The sequence below is a fragment of the Crocuta crocuta genome, unplaced genomic scaffold (genome assembly GCF_008692635.1).
Source record: "Crocuta crocuta isolate KB4526 unplaced genomic scaffold, BGI_CrCroc_1.0 scaffold149, whole genome shotgun sequence".
NCBI classification, from domain to species: Eukaryota; Metazoa; Chordata; class Mammalia; order Carnivora; family Hyaenidae; genus Crocuta; species Crocuta crocuta.
The window spans coordinates 1,588,103-1,610,862 of NW_027551561.1; the positions used below are offsets into that span (position 1 = coordinate 1,588,103).

A 22,760-nucleotide genomic window follows, 5' to 3' on the forward strand; every position below is an offset into this window, starting at 1 on the left:
CTTTATAGTATTATACTATTTTTTAATGTTTATTTATTTTTGAGAGAAAGAGAGAGAGAGGGAGACACAGAATCAGAAGAAGGTCCTGACTCTGAGCTGTCAGCACAGAGCCCAACACAGGGCTCAGACTGATGAAACGTGAGATCATGACCTGAGCTGAAGTTGGACGCTTAACCGACTGAGCCACGCAGGCGCCCCTGTTTATTCTACTATTGATGAAAATGTGTTTCTTTTACCAGTCTTGGCTATTATGACTAAAGCTACCATGAATATTTTTATGTATGTCTTTTGGTGAACATACGCTTTTTATTTATTTCTCTTTGGTATATACCTAGGAGTAGAATTGTTAGGGCATAAGATAGGTGTATGTTGCTTTAGTAGATACTACCAGACAGATTTCCGGTGTGGTTATAGCAATACACAGGACCATCTACAGTATATGAGAGTCTCAGTTGTTCTACATCTTTGGCAACACTGGTTTTGATTTTGGTTTTGGTTATTTTAGCTATTCTGGTGGGTGTGTAGAAATATTTAATCGTATTTTTTTCTCTCATTGTAATTTTATTAAAGTTTTTTTAAAATATTTATTTTTGAGAGAGAGAGAGAGCATGAGCAGGGGAGGATCAGAGAGAGAGGGAGGCACAGAATCTGAAACAGGCTCCAGGCTCTGAGCTAGCTGTCAGCACAGAGCCCAATGCGGGGCTCAAACACATGAACCGTGAGATCATGACCTGAGCCGAAGTCAGACGCTCAACCGACTGAGCCACCCAGGCGTCCCTCTCTCATTGTAATTTTAATTTGCATTTTGCTGGTAAATAATGATGTTGAGTACCTTTTCTTCCGCTGTAGGCCATTTGGATATCCTCTTCTGTGGAGTGCCTGTTCTTGACCTTTACCCATTCTTTTCCTTGAGTGGTTTGTCTTTTTTTAATTGATTTATAGGATTATTTTTTTAATACTCAGAATATTAAGTCTTATGTTGGATGTTTATATTGAAAATATGGGGCACCTGGGTGGCTCAGTTGGTTAAGTGTCCAATTCTTGATTTCAACTCAGGTCATGATCTCACTGTTTGTGAAATTGAGCCCCGCATCTGGCTCTGCACTGACAGCATGGAGCCTGCTTGGGATTCTCTCTCTCTTTTTCTCTCTCTCTCTGTCTCTCTCAAAAAATAAAGGAAACTTTAAAAAATATCTTCTCTCAGTCTGTGGCTCATATTTTTACTCTCAGTGGTGTCTTTTGATGAACACAAGTTCTTAATTTTAATAAAGTCAAAATTTTTTCTTTTGTGGTTAATGCTTTTTATGTCTTTTTTTTTTTTTTTAAGTTTATTTATTTATTTGAGAGACACAGAGACAGCATGAGTGAGGAAGAGGCAGAAAGAATCCCAGGCAGGCTCCATGCTGAAAACACAGAACCTAATGTGGGGCTTGAACTCATGAAACCATGAAATCATGACCTGAGCTGAAACCAAGAGTCAGACATTTAACCGATTGAGCCACCCAGGCGCCCCTTTTTTTATGTCCTATTTAAGAAATGTTTGCCTACTCCAAAATCATGAAGATATTCTGTATTTTCTTCTAGAAGTTATTTTATCTTTAGCATTTAGGTCTGTAGTCCATCTCAAATCTTTGTGTTAAGGCATTCATGGTAGAAGGAAGGTTACTTTTTTCCCAGATACCCGGTTGATCCAGCACCATTTATTGAAAGTTCCATTTTCCCCACCAAACTGCAGTAGTGTTTTGTTATAAGTTGGGTGATTGTACATGTTTTGGGTCTTTTTCTAATTTTCTGTTCTGCTCCAGTGGTCTATTTATCTGTCCTTGTGCAGTTACTGTTAACTCTTAAATAGTATGCAGAATTTTCTCAGTAACTCTCCTAGAGAGATATTTACTTATTCCTTATTTTTGTATCCTTCTGTTCAACTGTAATACCTTTTTTTTTTTTTTAATTTTTTTTATTTTTAAGTAATCTCTATACCCAGTGTGGGGCTCAAACTCAAAACCCTGAGATCAAGAGTGACATGCTCTACTGACTAAGCCAGCCAGGCGCCCCCAACTATAACACCTTCTCATACGTTAGGTGATTTTTTTTTTCATCCTTATTGGGGAGCAGTCTCTTATTGGGAACTTTGACAGGTCTCTTCAAGATTTTCAGGTACAGATAAAGGGAAAAGATAAACATTTTCTGGTGTGGAACTCAGCTAGAGTAGAGAAGGGAAACTAGAGGCAGAGATAGTTACAGCTCAGAGCTAAACCCTTGTTTTCTGTGGTAGACAAGGTTTCTTAACTTAGCGTTCTTGTTTTGGGTTGTTTGCCTCTTTTAGAAGCCAACCTCAGCTTTGCCTTTCTTCTGCCTTATGTGGGCACCCACAGCAATTATAAGCCGGCAACTGCTAAGTTCTTCTGATACCCCGGTGGGATCCAGTTGTGCCCTTCTAAGTGTACCACAACTCACCTTGGCTCTGGTCCCAGTTGCTCCAGATGAGGGCATTTAACGGGGCACTGCAGCCAAGGTCTCATCTGCGTACTTATCAAACAGGCAGAGGATTGAACATCAGCTATGCTTTTCCTCATTCCAGTCCCATCTGTAGTTTGTCTTGCAGAAAATTCTTCATACTTTCTGGTATGTGATTGCCTAGGTCTGATATATGCATGTCAGTGGAAGTCTGGAAGGATGGACAAAATATTTAGAAGCATGTACTTAAAGCCATTCTAATTACAAGCCAGTACTAGTTTTTGGTTGTTTTTTTTTTTAATAAGTTTTTGGCCTTCTAAGTTGAATACTTTGAAAATCATGTTCATTTTATTAAGGTGAGCATTGTTCTTAAAATGTACTTGCATGTATTTGTGTGTGTGTGTGTGTGTGTGTGAGAGAGAGACTTAGTACTTCATGACAAGTAGCTGTATTACTCTCCTGTAAAATTCAGGAAGAAACAATCCAGTGATTCATGAAGATGTCTCTTTAAGTCTTTCTGTGTTGGGTCCTCCATCCCCCCAGCCTGCATGTGAGTAGCCCAAAGATTTAATAAGCTGCACTGAGAAAGATAAAGGCAATGTCAGATATCCAGAATGGAATAGGAATGGTTGTTTTGAAACTCAAGAGTTTCAGATGATCTGCCTGTGTGCCTTTGTTTGATAAAAAGTCTTCATGGATCTCTTGCCAGCTGGGTAAAAGACACTGGCCCTGGGATGAGGGATAACCCAGAATCTTGTGTCCTTGGGGAGTCAGAGACCTTGCCTAAGCCAGCTAGTGAAGATGCAGCTGGGGAGCAGTTCCTCTGTAACGCACGCACTGGTTAGAATTCTCAGGAATTGGTATGTAAATAGGGACACACAGCTAGAAGCTTGGGGCTCATTACACCTCGCTTCTTTTGTTTATTCATTTTGCTTTTTAATGTAGCAAAGGTATGTAGTTACTGAGTTTTATTTTATGCTCTAGTGGGGGAAAACACAAAAGTTTTTTAAATTTTTACACTGTAATTCAAATACAAGAACTCGGAACTGACCCTCCAGTGATATTTTTTGAAAAGGAAAGCAGTAATAGGATATTTAACTAGGAAGACCCTATACTTCAAATGCAGATATCATCTTTCTCCAAGAATTAGGCCTGATTAGTTCACATCCACCAATACAGAGTGAGAGGGGGTAAATCACAACTAAAAACCTTGGCACTTCCATAAGAAATTTAAATAACAGGCAGACATATAGAGATTCGTAAATATGTGCTTGGTGCCAGCTAAACCGCAGAGAAGATACTGCATTTGTGGTCCAGAGAAGTTAAATATTTGTGGTCAACTTAAAATTCAACATAAAACTCTCATCTGTGATGGAAACCATCCAGAAACTGCATGGAGGGCGTGGAAGTTGCATAAACTCGCAAAGGCCTCTCCTCTCTCACGCGTCTGGGCTGGAAGAGCCTGTTCTCCTCTCTCTACCCTGCATGGCTGGCAAGCCCTTCTAAAGCGTCTCTGCCTTGTGGCTCACCCCTCCACATCTGCTGTAATGGCACTTTTTCCGGAAGCCTGTTCCTGTTCATCTTCTATAAAATAGCAGTCCTCTCCCACCCTATTACTCTCTGTCCCTCTTCCCCTACTTAATTTTTCCTGTAGGACTTCCCACTTACTTGTCCTGTTAGTTTAATTGCTTATTTGTTTCTCAGTCTCACAAGAACGTTAAGCTCCATGACAGCAGGAATATTGTTTTATTCATTGCTATATTCCTTATGTCTTGAATAAGGCTGGCATACATAGCAGGTGCTTAATTAATATTTATTGAATGAATTCAGTGGAATATCTTATCCCTGCCCTAGTAGAGGGTACTTTTACACATCAGAACCTCACACTGTGAGACCAGCCTGAAACACCTCAAATCTCTTTCTCTTCGTCGGTAGCTGCATATTGTCCTTAACAGAGACTGGTACTTGCAGGCGATGGCTGATCCTTCAGATGTACAAGTGCCTCTTGCCATAACATCTGGGTTACCCTTAGAGATGAAATTAACACAATTTACTGTTTCCATAAAAAATGTTAAGAGTATTTGTTTCTGGCCTTCACATTTGTTGAAGACCCTCCTGATGTTAATTTACTCTGGTAAAGTAAGCTAGAGAAAATACTGTTAAAATCAGAGGTGCCCGAGTGGCTCAGTCGGTTAAACGTCTGACTCTTCATTTCGGCTCAGGTCATGATCTGGAGGTTTGTGAGTTCAAGTCCCATGTTGGGCTCTGCGCTGACCATGGAGCCTGTTTGAAATCCTCTCTCTGTCCCTCCCCTGGTTGCATGCTTTCTCTCTTTCTTTCTCTCTCTCTCTCAAAATAAATGAACTTAAAAAAATCATAAGAGAAAGTATACTTACAGTACCGTATACTATATTTATTGGAAAAAATCTGCACATAAGTGGACCCGTATAGCTCAAACCTGTATCATTCAGGGATTATAGTTTATGATTGTTTGCGTGTCTATGTGTGTGCTACATACACATAGACTGAAATAGCACTGTTTCTGGGCAGCGTGCAGACTGGAGCACATACTACGCTTCATAATCTTCTGTGATAGTAAATGCAGCTTCTATTGCCCAGCCTTTTTGTCATTTGAGACCATGCCTGGTTGAGGGGTCTCTTATTGCTGACCACTCCCAGGCCTGATAGACTTAACTAACAAACAGCTATTTTCACCAGTCTGCTTTGTTCTGCTTCCTTTTCTAGGTTTTTTAGTCCTCCCAACACAGAGAAACTCTGTCAGAATAAACACGTTAAGTTTTCTGGATGTGTTCCAGAACTTTATTATTGATGATCTTTAGCATTTGGTATGAAATGTGTTTCACAAATGATGTTGATGATCTCTGATATATGCTGTTAAGTTTTTAAAAATGGCAAAGAACATCACCATTTATATAAATATTCATAAGAAGTATCAGGAGCGCCCACAGTTAATCATATGGCAGTGTCCGCATACGTATGTCTGAAGGACGTGCCAGAAGCTGGCACAGGGCTAGGGAACAGAGACTCTAGATATCAAAACGAGAAGATTTTGTTTTTAAAATTCAGCCTTTTGTACTATTTGTTTGTTTTTACCATATGCCATGTGTTTAAGCTACACATCACTCAGCAGCTTCAATTTGGCCTGGTCCTTGGAGCCGAGGTGCCACCATGTCCCAGTGCCTCCTAGGAGATGCTCTCATTGAATTTCTCTTCTGCTTTGTCAGCAGCTGGAGTGGCTTTAGTCTAAATAACAGAATTCATTGACAGCTTTTAATTCTTTTTCTTTTTTTAATTTTTTAAATTTTTTTTAATGTTTTATTTCTTTCTGGAAGAGAGAGAGAGAGACAGCATGAGCAGGGGGCGTCAGAGAGAGAAGGAGATACAGAATTGGAAGCAGGATCCAGGCTCTGAACTAGCTGTCAGCACAGAGCCTGACGCAGGGCTCGCACCCATGAACCATGTGATCATGACCTGAGCCAAAGTCGGATGCTTAACCGACTGAGCCACCCAGGCACCCCTAATTCTGTGTTGTCAGTTTTTAAAAAGTTGAAGCTGTGTGGGGGCTTCCCTAGTATAGTTTGGTACAGAACTTTTGTCTGGCTTACCAGTGTGAAGCAGTGAAACTGTACCTCAGAGTTCAGTTGACGGTTGAACAACACAGGCCTTAGGGTGCTGACCCCCTGCACAGTTGAGAATAGGCATAAAACTTGGCTCCCAGGGGCACCTGGGTGGCTCAGTCAGTTAAGCATCTGACTTCGGCTCAGGTCATGATCTCACAGTTTTTGAGTGAGTTCGAGCCCCGTGTCAGTCTCTGTGCTGACAGCTAGCTCAGAGCCTGGAGACTGCTTCAGATTCTGTGTCTCCCTCTCTCTCTGCCCCTCCTCTGCTCACACTTTGTCTCTGTCTCTCTCAAAAACAAACAAACAAACAAAACCTCTTGGTTCCTCAGAAACTTTACTAGTAGCTCACTGTTGATCAGAAGGCTTACCAATAATATAAAACAGCCGATTAACATTGTTATGTGTATTATATACCATATTCTGATGATAAAGTCAGCTAGAGAAGAAAATGTTAAGAAAATCATAAGGAACCGTATATACCATATATGTTAACTAACTAGAATTTAAATAAAAACTTGAAATAAGTAAGAAAAAGACATAAGTAAGAGAAAATACAGTAGTGTGCTGTATTTATCAGAAAAAAATCTACATATAAGTGGACCCCGTGCAATTGAACCTGTGTTGTTCAAGGGTCAGCTGCAATCTGTGATTGCATGTCTTTCTGTGTGTGTGCTTTAGAAGCAGGATACGCAGCATTCATAGTGACTGGCTTGTGATCTCCAAGCCTGTTCTGGGTCTGGTGACTATAAGTTATTCATTTTGTCCGGGCTTAAGTTTACTCTCTGTAGAATGGGGGTGACAGTAGTCTGTCCCTTCATGATACCTCATTACGGATTAGATTAAATGAAATATCGTAAATGAAAATGTCTAGATTTTGAAAATAAAATTCTCTCGATTTGTATGTTCTTCATAGTGAGTGGAGAGGCAATTAAGAAGACTCCAAACAAACAACCGGTTACACTTTAGTCCCACACCAGATTCCCATATGACTTCCACATCATCTTGCAGTCTCTGTTGCTGCTTTCTGTAATTCATAAAGATTCCCTCAGACCCTCCACCGTCTCCATTTTCTACCCTTTCAGCCGTTGCCATTATCTTGCGAAATTAGGATTCCGAAGGCAAGGCACGTGTGCTTACGGTTGCGGTTCCGTTATCGCAGGATCCTCCTATAATGGAAACCCCCAAGTATGTGAGCCCTTCAGAGAACAGCAAAAACACTTTGAAAAGAAAATCATGCTGCCCGGGGCGTTCCAGAGCTTCCCATACTGGCTGGCCCCCTTCCGGCACCATTCCTTTCTGCATCCCACCCCACTCTCCGCCCTGGCACATAGTCTCACAAACATGCCACCTGCCTCTCTCTCCCCATCTCTCTCTCTCTCTCTCTCTCTCTCTCTCTCTCTCTCTCTCTCTCTCTCTGGCCCCATCCTTTGGCTGCTCAGTTTATTTTTTCCACATCCTCACCCTCTTCCAGTTCCAAGCTAAATAACCCTCACAGATGGCTTGTTCCATCAGAGCTGTATAAGAACACAGGACAGTGAACTGGGGTCCAGAAGGAACTGCCAGAGCCCAAGGCTGCCCTTCCTACAGAGGTCCAAGACAACTTTGTCATCAGCTCCTTAGAAGTCCATGGGCAGAGAGCAGAAAGGCTGGCAGGTTGGGTGGTGGAATATCTCTTTAACAGTATAATCCTCTAGCAGCTAGCAACTAGTTCTCACTTAGATTTACAAGTCAGAACCTGGAGCTGGATACATTGCATACTCCATTTTCCACAGAAGACAGAGCACTTTGTAGCTGGCATTTCTCCCCCACTTTTTTACAGCATGGAAACCCAACAGGAAATGGCAGTCCCATTTGTGTTTTGGATCGTGGTTTGAGTCCTTACTGAACCTCTTTGTGAACTCCTGGAGAGGTCTAGACCCCTGCCCTGCCTGACCTGAAGGGCAGTATTCCCAGCTGTCAGCACATCCTTGGGAAGAGGGTGAACTTCAGACGCCTATTAGAAATCCTGCAGATGAGAGGAGACCCAGAATCTCACTATTTCTTTCCTGTCAGCAAGGACATGTAAGTTTCCTGTCTGCCTTGTCATCAGCTTTGGAAAACTGTTCTCCTACATCCCCTCATGCATGCAGTGGTCTGTAAGCTTCTGCCCCCATTCATTATCCCAGCACCCTCTTCCCCTCTGTCCTAATCAGATGGGTCTGGTTAATTTTGCCCTCATGACAAGATGGCCTTTTCCTCATCCTCACAGTTATCCCTGTGGGACTTAAAAGCTCTCTGATCATCGCCTCCCTCTCTTTTCCCCTCCTTCTCTCTCCCCCTCTAACTGTACCCTTTGTAACTCAGTTCCTCTGAGGTCACTGAGGAAGGGCAGCCTGTGCTGTTTGCCACTATAGGAGTCTCTTTTTCCTTGGTAAGCAGAGTTCCCTTGAGAGACCCCTTCCCTTCCTCCCCTGAAAGCCATGTTGGCGGCTTCTCTGCCTGAACTCAGGCATAATGGGGCAGAGAACAATGGCATGTTTGGAGGGTCCTGGCTAGACAAAGGGAAGTTAACTCTTAGCCAGAGAGCAGACAGTTGAGGAAGCCTCCCCTGAAAAGAAGAGAGAAGTCAAGGAAAGACAAAATTCTTTGGCAGGGAGGTATTCCCTGAGAACTCAATCAGAAATCAGCATCTCCTCCCGAACCCTGATCTTTCTACTGAGAACCAAACTATTGTTCTTCCTCTTCTCTGCCTTCGTGTCTGGCTCCAAGATCCAGAGCTGCCAGATGAACAGCATACCCTGTTGCTTGCACAGTAAAAGTGTCTCAGACTAATGGATTTGCAGAACCAGGGGGTGCCAGGTGGAAGGAGACGACTTTGATTTCCTTTTTCTTGTCCCCCTGCTCCCTGGTGGACTTGCCTCTTTTTAGTACATCCAGAGTTCAGGACTGTGTACTGCAGAGAACTTGGGGACGCTCATATATAGGTCTTAACTCAGCACCCAGCAGTGACTAATTTCCCATATCCATTCATTTCATCAACTGAATAGCTAAGGTCTTGCCCCTACTGTGTCCAGAGAAATGACATTAATCTGAAAGATAGAATTCCTTTTAGGACACATGCTGAGAAATTTTAAAGTTCATTGCCTTTGTTCTTGCCCACGACTTAGCTAAGCATCCGTTTGGTTTGTGTTCATCTGAATGCAGCCTCATTAGAACTGCTTATTTTGTCCTGGTGTTGGGCCTTTGGGTTGCTGCTGACCGGGGTTGGGGAGTAGGAGGCATCCTTTAGTAAAAAGGACTTGAACTTAAGTCCTCTTCCCCAAAAGTACCATTTCCTTCCTAAGAGCCTGTAAAGTATAACGAACACAGACTTTGGAGTAACACGAATCTGAGTTCAAATCCTAGCTTCACCACTTACTAGATGTTTGTTTCCTCTGAGCTTCAGTTTCCTCTTCCTCTTTCTGTTTCAAAGGTTTACTGTGATAGTCAAATGAAATAACAGAATGCCTGGCAACCAGCAGTTACCAGTTCATCTCCACCACAGCTTTCCCAGTACAATGGGATATTTCAGCCACTGAGAAGCTGTGGGCAGTGAAAATTGCAGAGGAAGTAAAATGCTGACTTGTTCTACATGCTGCTACCCTGAACCTCCCTAATGGGTTTCTTGCATGCTCATGAGTTTTTGTTTCTAGAATGTGCCCTGCCCTGAGTTTGTATTCTGATCTCTGGAGACCACTTCTTACCTCTTTGCCCCTTGGCTTTTCTTAAGGGGCCCTTCTTGGCTTTGGGTCTGACGAGAAGTTAGCCAGAAAGCTTGCCCTTAGCCTCCTATGGGGAGGCTCACAGTTTTGGCTCATACCCTCCAAGTGGCCTGGAGAGAGCTACAGGGTGTCGGAGATGGCCATGGGAAAGAAATGGCTCACGAAAAGATCACGGTGTGTGAGCCAGCAGCTCCCCACTGCCTGCTGGAGCAAGCTCAGTGAGGCCGCTGACAAGAGTCTTCAGAACACTAAACAGGTGATTAAAACATCAGTATAAGTCTTTCCAAACTTCACAGAAAGCCAAAAACTTAGTTTGGACACCAACAGAAATTTTCCGCTCTGGAGCTTTATAAACTGGTCTGCTGTTTCTTCCTCTGCTTTGTGGCCAGAGGGGAGCTCTGTGCTAATGATTCCATAAAACCCTCCAAGTCTTCCTGAGTGGCTTATCATATGAGAAGAACCGATACCACCTTTTTCCATCATGAATTGTCTCTAGCGTTTCACGGTTAGTTCAGTTCTGAAGCCTCAGCCCTTCTGAGAAGGCCAAGCCCAGCTCTTGGCACTGACCCCTGTGACAGAGCTGAACTCCAGCATCACGGTCAGTGGCAGAACTGTCTTTCCTCTCGTCCTTTCCAAGATGACTGCCCAGAATCATAGAAACGTTTAAGAATGGAAAGACACCTTCAGAATCATCTGCATTTTGCAAACAAGGTTCAGTAATTTAGCCAAGATCACATGAGTTAGGAAAGCATGAAGTGAACTTTCGTCTAGAGCCTGCTCTCCCCAGACTCATGCCATGTCCGCCGCCCGTGGGAAGAGTGCCACGCCCAAAGGAGGTCAGTCTTCAAGCAGTGAGCAGCAGGAGGCTGCCCACTTTGAGTGTCTTTACTAAATCAGACTTTTCCCCTCGAGGGGACTCTGAGAATCTCTGCCGGAAGCACAGGTAAATGTTCCGGATTCATGGAGAGCTGTGGGCAGTTGGAACACTGGTTAAGAGCAGAGGCACATGGGTGGGGGGTGTGGAGGAAATAGGGGATGGGGACTAAAGAGGACACTTATCCCGAGGAGCCCTGAATAACACACATAGTGTTGCTGAATTACTGTATTGTACACCTAAAGGTAATGTAACACTGTATGTTAACTATATGGTAATTAAAATTAAAACCTTAATTTAAAAAAAAAAAAGAGCAGAGGCACATTTTAGCTCCTCCGTTTACTAGTTGTGTAACCTGGAGCAGGTTACTTCTCTTTGCCTTGGTTTCCTCATCTGTGAAATTGAGATGATGACAGGACGTACTTCATGGGGCTGTGGGGATCAGAGGAATTGTGCATGTAAGGCATTTGGCACAGTGCCTGGCATGTAGCAGCCATTCACTAAGGGTTCGCTGTAGCTGTTAAGGGTGAGCGAAGCACACAGTGGGTTTTGTTGTTATGGCTAAAGCCCTGTGGCATAAAGCCGTCCCGGGAAGTGGCTCTGGTGAGGTGGCATGAACACAAGGCTAGGAACTCCGTGCATCTGGCTTCAGGTCTCATTTAATTCACTCCTTTCAGTTTCTTCTTCTCTATAATCGTTACCTGAATGTAATAGTAACTGCCTCGGGGGCACCTGCCTGGCTCACTTGGAGGAGCATGCAACTCTTGATCTCGGGGTTGTGAATGTAGAAATTACTTGAAAGTAAAATCTTTAAAGTGTAATAATCATAACAGCAGCAATAATATCAACAACAACAACAACAACAGCTGCTTCAGGGACACCTGGGAGGCTCAGTCAGTTAAGCATCCAACTCTTGATTTTGGCTCAGGTCATGGTCTCATGGTTCATGGGAACTTCATATAGTCTTCCATCCTTTAAAGCACTGATTCTCAAACTTCAGTGTTCAGTAAGTACCTGGAACACTTATTTAGAGTAATGCCTTCCAAGGCCCTATCCCTAAAAACACTAATTTAGTCCAAAGTGGAATCCAGGAGTATGCATTTTTTTTAATATATATTTTTATTTATTTCTAGGAGAGAGAGAGCGTGAGCAGGGGAGGGTCAGAGAGAGAGGGAGTCACAGACTGAAACAGGCTCCAGGCTCTGAGCTGGCAGTCAGCACAGAGCCCGACACGGGGCTCGAACCCATGAACCGCAAGATCATGACCTAAGCGAAAGTCGGACGCTTAACCGACTAAGCCACCCAGGCGCCTCTGGGAGTATGCATTTTTAACAAACTCACTATGTGTTCCTGATGGAGCTGTTTTGTTTTGTTTTTTTATGTTTATTTATTCTTGAGATAAGACAGAGCAGGAGCTGGGGAGGGGCTAGAGAGGGAGACACAGGATCTGAAGCACGTTCCAAGCTCCAGCCTATCAGCACAGAGCCCAACATGGGGCTCGAACCCACGAACCATGGGATCATGACCTCAGCCAGTCAGACCCTTAACCGACTGAACTACCCAGGCGCCCAAGATACAGGTGGTTTTTAAAAATGCTTTTAGTGTTGGGTGCCTGGGTGGCTCAGATTGTTATCTCACAGTTAATGAGTTCGAGTCTCACATCTGGTGAGCTTTAGCCCCACTTCCAGTGAGCCCCACTTCTCTCTCTTTCTCGCACTTTCTGTCTCCCTGCCCCTCATTCACTTTCTCCCTCTTTCTCTCCAAAAAAGAAAAATGCTTTTTACTGTTTAGAGGTATAGAAAAGGGAACGGATATTTATTGAATTTCTCCTGCATCCCAGACATTTACCTTACTTACACCTTGTCTCAAACTGTGGCTGGATTTTCGTTAGTTAGCTTTAGTTAGCCAAGCTTGTCTTATCTCCAGCTATGAGACATAGGCTAAGCCACATGTACGATTCAGGACTCTGGGTGTAAAATCTGAAAATACAACTTAAAGTGTCCTAGCTCAGCTCTAATCTCAGAATTTCTGTGTGTCATAGTTTTTAATTTTTTTTTAATGTTTTATGTATTTCTGAAAGAGGGAGAGAGAGGCAGCATGAGCAGGGGAGGGGTCAGAGAGAGAGGGAGATACAGAATCCAAAGCAGGCTCCAGGCTCTGAGCTGGCTGTCAGCACAGAGCCTGACGCAGGGCTCGAACCCACGAACCGTAAGATCAAGACCTGAGCCGAAGTCGGACGCTTAACCAACTGAGCCACCCAGGCACCCCATCTGTGTGCCATATTTTTAATATGCCATGAGGATTCTTGAGATATGGCTGCAGGGTTTTTTTGTTTTTGTGTTTTTTTAGGGTTCAACATTGGTGCTTTGAAGAATTTAAGGCTTACCTCTTGCTGAGGTGTGTTATACCTTGTCCTGGGGCAATAGCTTCCAGTTAAGACCAGGCAAAATGTGCCCAGAGGTTGGCTTGTTGTGGTATCTTATTTCAAACCCAAAACTCAGTAGGCAGCCTGTCAAAAGAGTACCTGTCTTTTATTGAGCCCAAACCTCCCCAGGGAGCACTACCCAAAGCAGAAAATAGCATCTCTGAGTCTGTCCAGAGTGTTTGTGTTGCACAACACGGGGGAGCATGACTCGCATACTATACAGTGTGGCTGGCCCCCTCCGTGACCGTGTCCTCCACACTGTCCATGTACCCAGTGTGTATTGGATGCTGTAGATGCACACATACATGTGTATGTGTGTGTGTACACAAATTACGGTGCCTACCTTCAAGAATTTTACTTAGGAGAGAAAACAGGACAGACTGATGGGAGAAAGATATTGAGAAGCATTAACAAATCAACAGGTCACACACACTTGGAGATGTCATGAATTTGAGAGGGAATACGTTCTCAGGTGACAAATGTAGGATCCAAATAAAACTTGATAGGTTACAATGAAAGAAGTAAATAACAAGGTGAAATCAAATAGGAATAAAGGTAGAACCCTACTTTATCCAAAAAGTCAGCTGCCCATAGTGAGTAGCATGCAGCACAGTCGTAAATAAAGGGGTTTTTTATAGCATGGGGAGGCCTCAGTGAAGGAATGTTTAAAAGGGAATCGTGGAAGGCTTACACTTAGTGGGGGGAGAGATTATTTAGCCATTTATGTGGAACACTTGTTGATTAAAAAGCTCACAATGTGTCCTTAGCACAAGGTGGTCAACAGCAAAACCAGCACAGTTTTGGCCTCAATTCATAGAACCAAGGAATCCAGAACGAACGGAACAAGGAGGAGAGGTTCCGTCCGTTCTCGGCTCACACATGGGCACTCGCTCTCAGAGACACATCGGTCTCAGTGAAAGTCTCAGTGAAAGAATAAGCAGGATGTTGAGGAGACAGTTGAAGTGAGGAGCAGTTGAAGGAAGTGGGGCTGTTCAGCCTGGGGAAGGTATAATACAGTCGACCTCAAATCATTCGAGGCCAGTCAGGTAGAAGCAGAATGTGGGCTTTTTGTGTGGCCCCAAGATCAGATTTAGAAGCACTGGGAGGCAGAGTTGGGTTTAAAAGGGATAGAGGTTTCTACCAATTAGAAAAGTCCAGAAATGGAATGGGCTCCCTAGTAGAAAAGGAAGCCCCATGTAGAGTCAGAATAGGAACAGACCTCTCATACAGTGTGGTCAAGACTGGAAGATAACAGGAAAAACAAAGAAATCCTTTTGGTAGGTAACAATAAAAATTACTTACACGTTTTTTAAGCATTTAATGGTTTTAAAAGTTTCCCCACGGTCTTGAATCCTCTCCATTTGAAATATTCAGGAGAGGGTTGGATCACCGGGGGATGATATGGAGGAGTTTCTAGTAGTGGTGGTGTGGCTCTGAATGCCTGATAACTTCTTTGTGGAAGCAGTACACGTGCTGAAGGCTGCTGATGAGGTCAGAGAAGGTGAATGGAGTGTTGGCCTAGGCTGCAGGTACTGAAGGGACACCTGTGGACTTGGAAGAGTTAGTGTAGGTTACTGTGGAATCCCTCTCTAGACTGAAAGTGCCGTGAAGTCAAGGATGGGATCTGCCTTGTTCTCTCTTATGTGCCCAAGATGTCTAACATAGTCCCTGTCACATAGCAGAGCCTTAGGAAAAATTTGTGGGCAGTGGGCTGGCACATTGGATAAGACTTCTTAAGAAAGACTTTTTATTAAACATATAGGAAGGTGAGGGAATGAGCTGATTGGATAAAGGCAAAGCCTCAGAGGTGCAAAAGGGAGCAAATAGCATGTGGGGGGAATATCAGACAGGGTTGCCTGGGGCCTTGAATTGAGGATTAGGGAATAATAGCAAGAAGGGAGAATGGTGATTTACAGCAGGGAAGGGTGGGTGGGGGGTAAAAGACTCAGACAAGTCATGGAAAGCGTTAAGAGAGATGGCGATTTCATGTTGTAGTGAGGCTGAGCCCAAGGGAATTAATTCTCCATCCTGACTTCCTGAGGACCCGTCGCCTAAAAGGGGTAAAGGAGCAGTGTGCCAGGTCCCTACAAGGAGCTCTTCTCCTGGGGCTGTTTCTTCCTCCTCAAGGGAAGAGGAGTAAGAATTCTGCCATCCTGCCTGGTCTAGGTCATAGGGCCAGGGTGATGTATTTCTCTCTTGGTAGAGGGAGTCTTCCATACACCTGATCTGAATGTGACCCACCGCCCATTGGAGCCACCCGGGACTTTGTTTTCTACTGTATCCTCAGGGCCTGGAATAGTGCCTAATGCACACAGTAGGCATTTAGTAAATATTTGTTGAATTGACTGTTGGCGAATTGTGTCGAACACTGCAGATGTCTCAGAGAAGGTATTCTCCCCCACACATGTAAAGTAAAACTAGGAACAAATTTGGTGAAGGAGCCTGAACACAAACCTAAAGGGTGGTCTCCTGAATCTGGCCGTTTGGAAGCAAATAAGAATGTAGCTCAGGGTAACTAGACCCCAAGATACAGTGCTCCTAGCCCAGGACTAACTAGCAATGTAGAAACAGACTGCATGCGGATATTTGCAGACTGAGACAGACATGAGGACTTTCATCCCCAGGGGCTGAGCTTGTAGCCTCCCCTGCTGGTTCAGTAAGTGAGGGCCCCAGCGCCTGTGTTCCAGGTTTCAGACCAGCTGAAGCCAGCCAGACCTGAAAGGCTTGTGTTGGCAGTGCCAGTATCCGCCCCTGACTCCTGCCAGTGTGGGTGGCTGCTCTCAGAGCACTTTGCAGGGGAAGCGGATTGGACTGCAGCCCAAGCTACTGCTGCCTATAGTTTGCTGTCAGCGACGGGCTCATGTTGAGAGTGCACCTTGCTCATACAGCCGGAGCTCAGAGCCCTAGAAGACAATAGTTTCTTTCCACAAGGGAACCGTTCAAGAAGAGCAAGCTGTACTTTACACAGGAAAATCCAGACTCCTTTCTCTGACTTTGTTCAGAATTCCAAGCTCAGGAAATTCAGGTGGGTAGAAAATGCCACATTGAGGATTTTTGCATCATTTCTTTTGTATTGAGGAACCTGGAGCAAGGGTCTCATTTAAGGAGGATATCGCCACAGAGACCAGGCCGCCCCACAACCCCAGTATGAAGGGGCTAGACAGGCAAGGTGGCCATGGCATTCAGTACAGGATTTTACTTCTGTTGTGTGCATGAATGGCATGTTTGTCCTGAAGCCCAGGTCCTTGAGGCCTCTCTGTAGACAGTCCCACAGAATGCATGTCTATGGTTAGGCCTAGGAATCTTTTTGTAGAATAGTAGGGACAGCTAGAAAGAGGCCAGGCCTTGCCTCCACCAAGTGGCCTACCTAGCAGCCTGGATCCAGCACCTTAGTTCTGAATAAGATATTCCAGCAGCCTCAACAGCCAGGTGAGCATTCCAGAGGAGTGCCAGCCCCATGCTTCCTTCTTCATTACCTCGGAGTCTGGCTTTCACGCACCTCTGAGCAGAGTGAGGCAGTAAGGAAGAAAGAAAAGAACAGCCATTCATAATTGAGCACTTGGCCCAGGCACCTTGCTAAATGTTTGATATGCATTATCCCTTTTAAACCTCAGAACAACTTGAGCAAAGAGGCTCAGAGATGCTCAGTAACTTGTCTGCAGACCTACTGCTGGGAAGTTGTAGTTAAGACGAGTCTGTCTGACTGTGAAGCCCAGGCTCTTGATCAGCCCCCTTTATTGCCTCAACTTGCCTCTTTCCAGAATGGACCCGTTGTTTCTACTGTACTTACCTTCTCCATGCCAGTATGTGCTCCATAATTCTGTTACCTCGACTCTCCCTCCAGGGTGAACATAATTCCCACCCCACCCCCACCCCCAGTAGCCAAGTACCTGTACCTTTTGGAATACACATTAAAACTATTAGGGTAGCCCCTTCCCTCTCCCCAAAGTCTTCTACCTAACCGTTTTCCAGCTCCCACCCACCCCTCTCTAGGAGGGGCAGTGCGGGGGCACAGGTGCATGCACACACAGGAGATGTGGTGAGGCGAGCAGCTGCCATACCACCCTGAACAGGCATCTGCGTGTTGTCAGCACCCCTCCCATTGCCTCCACTGTGAAAAAAAACACAGCTGCTGGGACCAGGCGTGTGGAATGGCGCGACTACTGTGGTTGGTCGACGATGTTAACATCTCATCTTGTGATTCACTGACCTCTCAGCTAACACGGACTCACCATACAGGAGTAAGGAGTGCAGGGTCTGGACACTGGGATCGAAAGGGACTGCAGGAGAGACCCATGTTTAGTTGCATCGCTTAGAAATGGGGCCCCGCTGCAGCAGGGATAGGAGACCGCAGAGTGCTGAATGATTCCCTTGACAGGAGGCCCAGGGGTTGTCAGGTTATGCGTCTAGCACAGGGACCATGCCTCTTCTCCCTCTGTCCTGTCCCCTTTGTCATTCGGCACCTGCACAGCTTCTTCCTTTCTTTCCCCTCTGACCCGCCACCATCTCTCCTAGTCCGGGACCACTTCCTTCTGATTCAGTTCGGCTGTGAACGTCTGTCTCCCCATCATAAGCCACTCCCTGTGTCTTCAAAGTGAGCGAGCATCCTTATGGCCAGTTGCCTCCTGCCTCTGGAGTCTGCTCCCTGCTGGAAACCCCTCCCTCTAGGAGTGTGAATGAACCACTTCCTCTGTCCTCCTGGCTCCAGAGGATTCGCTGTGTCTGAACTTTCCCTGGCAGGCCTCCGCTTGGGCTGACCCGCCCTTGGCCACTGCAGAACTGTGCTTCCCGCCCTGCAGTCTCCTGTGCGGTTCCCAGTTTGTGAAAACGCTTTAGTCTGACTTTAGCTTCTTGTAGCCAATTCTGTAGGCTTGGCTTATTAAAGATGATAATTAACCCATTGCTAATTGACCTCAGAAGCCAGCCGAGCAGCCTATATTCACCAGCCTTGGTGGTGGATTTGCAGGCTATTTTAAGCTTTCTTAATAATCTCTGCAAGACTTCACTTTCCTGTCTGCATCTTATTTGCTCTAAGGACATTCTGTAAAATTAACAACCTATAAAATTTGATTGAAGGTTTCAACAAATGTGAGAATAATTGGCTCCATTTAGAGAAACAAGAAAAACAACCTGTAAACTTCAGTTTGTAGAGGAAAACCCATGTGATTTTTTTCTCTTTAACCAGAGGAGCAGTAGCAGGCAGGATTTTTTAAGACCAGAAAAAAATAGAACCGGCTGATAGTACAGGTTTAAAATCTGATTCCCCTAAACCAAAAGTTCAGAAAAAGAAATTTTACAAAATCTAACCAGCCACTGTAGTGCTTGTGCCTTACAAGAGGCCTGTTTGCAGATAACAGGGACCCCAATAAGGATGGAGTGAATGCCTCACTCCCTAGAACTTGCATCCAGAGGCCTGGTTCTCAGAGCTCTGTTGGCTACATGGGTGCAGGGAAGGGAGGGAGTGTTCTCCCTTTCCTGTGGCAGCTCTGAGGTGTTAAGTCTTGCAACTCAGAGTACATCAGTCTGTGGTACCTGGTGCTCAGTTCCTTTTCTCTGCCTCTTGCCCTCCCCCACCATCCATAAGACAGCTTAGATCTCTTTTTCTGTTCCTTCCAGGGCATCTCTGCCCAGGCTGGGCTTGTCTCCTGCCGAGTGGCTGTAGAGAGTTTCCAGAGAACTCCATTCCTTGCTTATCAACCGCCCCACCTAAAGTCCCCAGACCAGTAGCTCGGTCTGCCTTCCCTTTTCTCTCTTGATCTAGAGGTTTCTTCTTGCTTTCCACACGAGCTAACTTTCCACATAGCTCCGAGCTCCACTTACCCCATACATGCTTACATTATACCTCTAAGGAACTGAGCCTGGGACAGGCCAGGATCCTGTGTGGCCTTGCCACATCTCGCTTTCAGTCCTCCTTTCTTCTTGGTTCTTTGCGTGTGGACCTGATCCAGTGATAACTGGAGCCCTGAAGCTAGAGGTTTCAGTTCCCACTGGTGGGGCACGCTGCCTCAGATGGTTTTCAGGGGAACGGAAAGGGGCTTTCTCTGGGCGCCTTTCTTTTAGCAGTTCCCTGACCTAAAGCCCCAGTTTTCTTTTCAAAGCTGACTAGTGACTTGTGTGAGACACTCTGTCCATCAACGTTGGAGTTCCTGGTAATCTCCTACACAGTGAGTCTCCATCCAGAAAGGTCAGGACCGCTACTGAGAAGGTGCTGGGTCCCCAGTTCCCTGGGGTAATCCCTGGCCAGCAGCCCTTTTACTTACCTCTAGCCTGTTAACAGCCCAGGAAGGAGACCTCTCCTGCCCAGCTCTATCTCCTCTAGAGAATCTAAAGTTTGCCCAGAGCTGCAATGTACAGGCCACTTACATTCTGTGTTTTTCATTGATATAGAATGGAAAAATGTACTCATGAACAGAGCTGTTGTGAGGATTATGTCATAGACTTCAGCTGGACTCCTTCCTCTCCAAGCAGGGAGCCCAGCTTTAACCCCTGTCCTACCAGGAAGTCCTTGGCCAGCCAAAGATCATCTTGGAGTTGGCTCTTTATGGGTGGTTCCATCATGGTGTCCCTTATTAACCATATTTAAACTTTTTCCCCAACTCAAGTGCTGGAGTCTTTGGGAGAACATTCCCATAAGCCTCTTGTAGACTACAGGACCAAGAGAAATGGCCTTATCTGCGGGGCTCATTCCTCCTGCCTTAAAGCAGAATGCTTTACCAGATAGGCCAGATGTTTCTCTATGCCCCTGGGCGAGCCCTAGACTTTCTCTCTCAGTTCCCCCATCTACTAAATAGCTAGAAGCCCATTTCTTTCTTACTTTGGAAACCTAAGGAGATGGCACAACCTTGGCTGTCCTCCCTGCTAGTTGGATTGCAAAGGAGGGAGTTTGCAATTCCTAAAGGCTGGGTGGCTTTTCTCTCTGCAAACACCTAGAATTCTCTTTAGATCTCTTAGTGGCAGCTCAGAGACACCACTGGATCAGCCCTTTTGAGAATCAGCCATGGGACACCTGGGTGGCTCAGTCAGTTAAGCATCCGACTTTGGTTCAGGTCATGATCTCACGGTTCGTGGATTTGAGCCCCGCGTCGGGCTCTGTGCTGACAGCTAGCTCAGAGCCTGGAGCCTGTTTCAGATTCTGTGTCTCCCTCTCTCTGACCCTCCCCTGCTCACGTTGTCTCTCTCTCTCTCTCTCTCTCTCTCAGAAATAAATAAAACGTTCAAAAAAAAAAAAAAGAGAGAATCAGCCAGGAGTACCCTTACCCTAGGGGAAGGAACTAACAGCCATAGCAGATGAAATCCCTAAAGAAGCCTTGTTCCTTCTAAACATTAGAGTGACAATCAAAAAGAGGGACACTCCTTTTTGCTTTTGTGTCCGTGTGAAGATCCCCACTGATCCCAAAGGATATGCTGCAGGCAGGCTCAGGATGTCTGCATCCCTGGGGCCCTCACTGTGCCCTGGAAATCCCCATCTCGGGAGTCCTGCATCCACAATATGCCCTTTCTCCCTCTTGGCCATGAATCACACTTCTTCCTGAGCCTTTGAGCATGCCACCGAGCCCATGCTGTAAACAGCAGGAACTCTCCGCGCTGCCTATCAGCAGGCACATGCAGCCATGGACACACTTCTGGGCACATTTCTACTGCACACTCAGCGAGGGTGCCGGCATACTTCTTACCATCCAGGTGATACCAAGGACCATGGCAAGCTTTTCCTCTGTCTTGCTCTCACCCCTTAATCCCCACCTCCCCTCCATTCACTGGTAGCAGCCTCACACTGAAAAGGAAAGTCCTGGGCCCATTACATAATTCTCCATAGTGCAAGCAGTAGCTGGGGCATAAGGTCAGAGGTCATAGTGGGGTCAGGTGGCTGACACACACTGTAACGACAAGGTGGTTAAAATTAGACCACAGAGAGGAAACTGGCAGTCTTGTGGAAATGCAGAAGTTTCCTCTGCAAGTGAGAGGCTGGGGATGCAGGGAGGCCACTGTGCGTGCTGCCTGCCAGGCCATTACTCATTGCAGCTCTGTTCTCTAATGCTTTTTAGCCCCTGCTTCTGTATTCCTAGCCTTTCCCATGACATCTTTGAACAAACACACGCAATGGCACCTATGGTTACCTGCCCCGGCCCAAGCCCAGGAACCCCCACCCCAGGCTCAAGATGGCTGTCTTTTGCTAAGCTTTCTCTGAGTAGCTGAGCACCTGTTAGCTCAGCTTCTCAGGTGGAGGTGATCAAGGTGTTTACCCTGAGATTCAGGCCTATAATGCTAGCAGGGCCATTGGTGAGGGTGAGCAGGGGGCACCCCTAGGCAGGGAGAATAGCAGGTTTGGCTGGGAGAGGCAGTAGAGGATAGAGTCCCAGAGCTGGAGTCACAGCTGACTGGTGTGGCTGCACTTGCCCTGGCCCACCAGCTGGCACAGTAGTGCTCAGCTCCAGTGTCCTAGAAGACTTGGATCACACCTGCCTCATGCTCCCCTGTGCCTATCAGTCCTTTCTGCGAGCCTCCTGCTGCGAACCTTCTGTGTGCCCCACTTGCCCTCAGCGCCCCTTGGTAGAGAAGAACGAAAAGTGCAAGATGTATCCTTTGCTACCAGTGGGGTAACTGACCAGAGAGGGGCCTATGCACCTGTAAAACAATGAGCAAACAACCAAAGCCAGTCTCCAAGCTTGCACTTTACTATGTGATACCGACGTAGAAGTAAGTCCCTTTCACAGTCTGGAATATGGGAAAGCATGGTGGGGGACACTCTCCAGGGGCTAGGGTGAGTGCTGATGAGCAGTGATGACCAGTTTCCAAGCTCGGATCAAGCCGGGTGCCTCCTCTTCCTTGGTAAGCGCCCTACCAATAAGGAGGAAAGGACCCCAGAGGCCAGAGATGAAGAGAAGGGCATGCGAGGGTGCCAGCAATGCAAACGGGTTTGTGTACAGGTGAGGACACACCTGTGTGGTCTCACAGGAGAAGGACCCCAGACAGAGTGACTATGGAAACTTCATCTGAGACACTTACAAATTTGACGATTGCTCAAGGTATTGAATTTCATTTCAGCTAAATCAGCCCCAGCTTCTCTGACAGCACTGGCTTATGTGCTGATGTGGCCACATGGGAGCAGGATGGCGTGAACCGCTGGAGGAGCAGAGCTTTGGTGAAACACCCCCTACCTGCTTTGCCTGTCTCCCTTCTCCTGACAACAATTTCCTGCCTGACCCCAGTCTCTTGAGCATGAGAAGCTCTTAGGTGGAGCAGGAACCTGTCAGGGGAAGCCTGAAGTGATCTAGCTGAAATGAAACAGCCAAGAAAGCCCTCATCATTCATTTTGCACTCCGGCTAGAAGTGCTCCTCTTGGGAGCCGAGAGAGAGGGGAAGCTGGGAGGAGAGTGGAGTGGCAGCGAGGGTACCAGGAAGCTGTATTCTGTGAAAGCCAGTGTTCTGTGCTCCACCCTTCCTTCTATCGATTAAATACTAAACTTAGAAGAATTCAGTTTATTCTTTTTTTATATCAGCACCTCACTAGAAGAAAGGCAAAAGCCTAGAAGGCCTTGTCATTGATCATGAGGTTGTCTGTTTCCCAGAGATGACCTAAAGAGATGTGGTGGTGATCTCTTCCTTCAGAGGATCTTGGCCCTCAA

General features: G+C 45.8%; 1 protein-coding gene across 1 annotated transcript in view; it reads left to right on the forward strand.

The window, feature by feature from the left end:
• SMG6 (SMG6 nonsense mediated mRNA decay factor) overlaps positions 1-22,760 on the forward strand; it is a 223,765-nt gene that overhangs the window by 178,126 nt on the left and 22,879 nt on the right. The gene's annotated exons all lie outside the window — the stretch shown is intronic.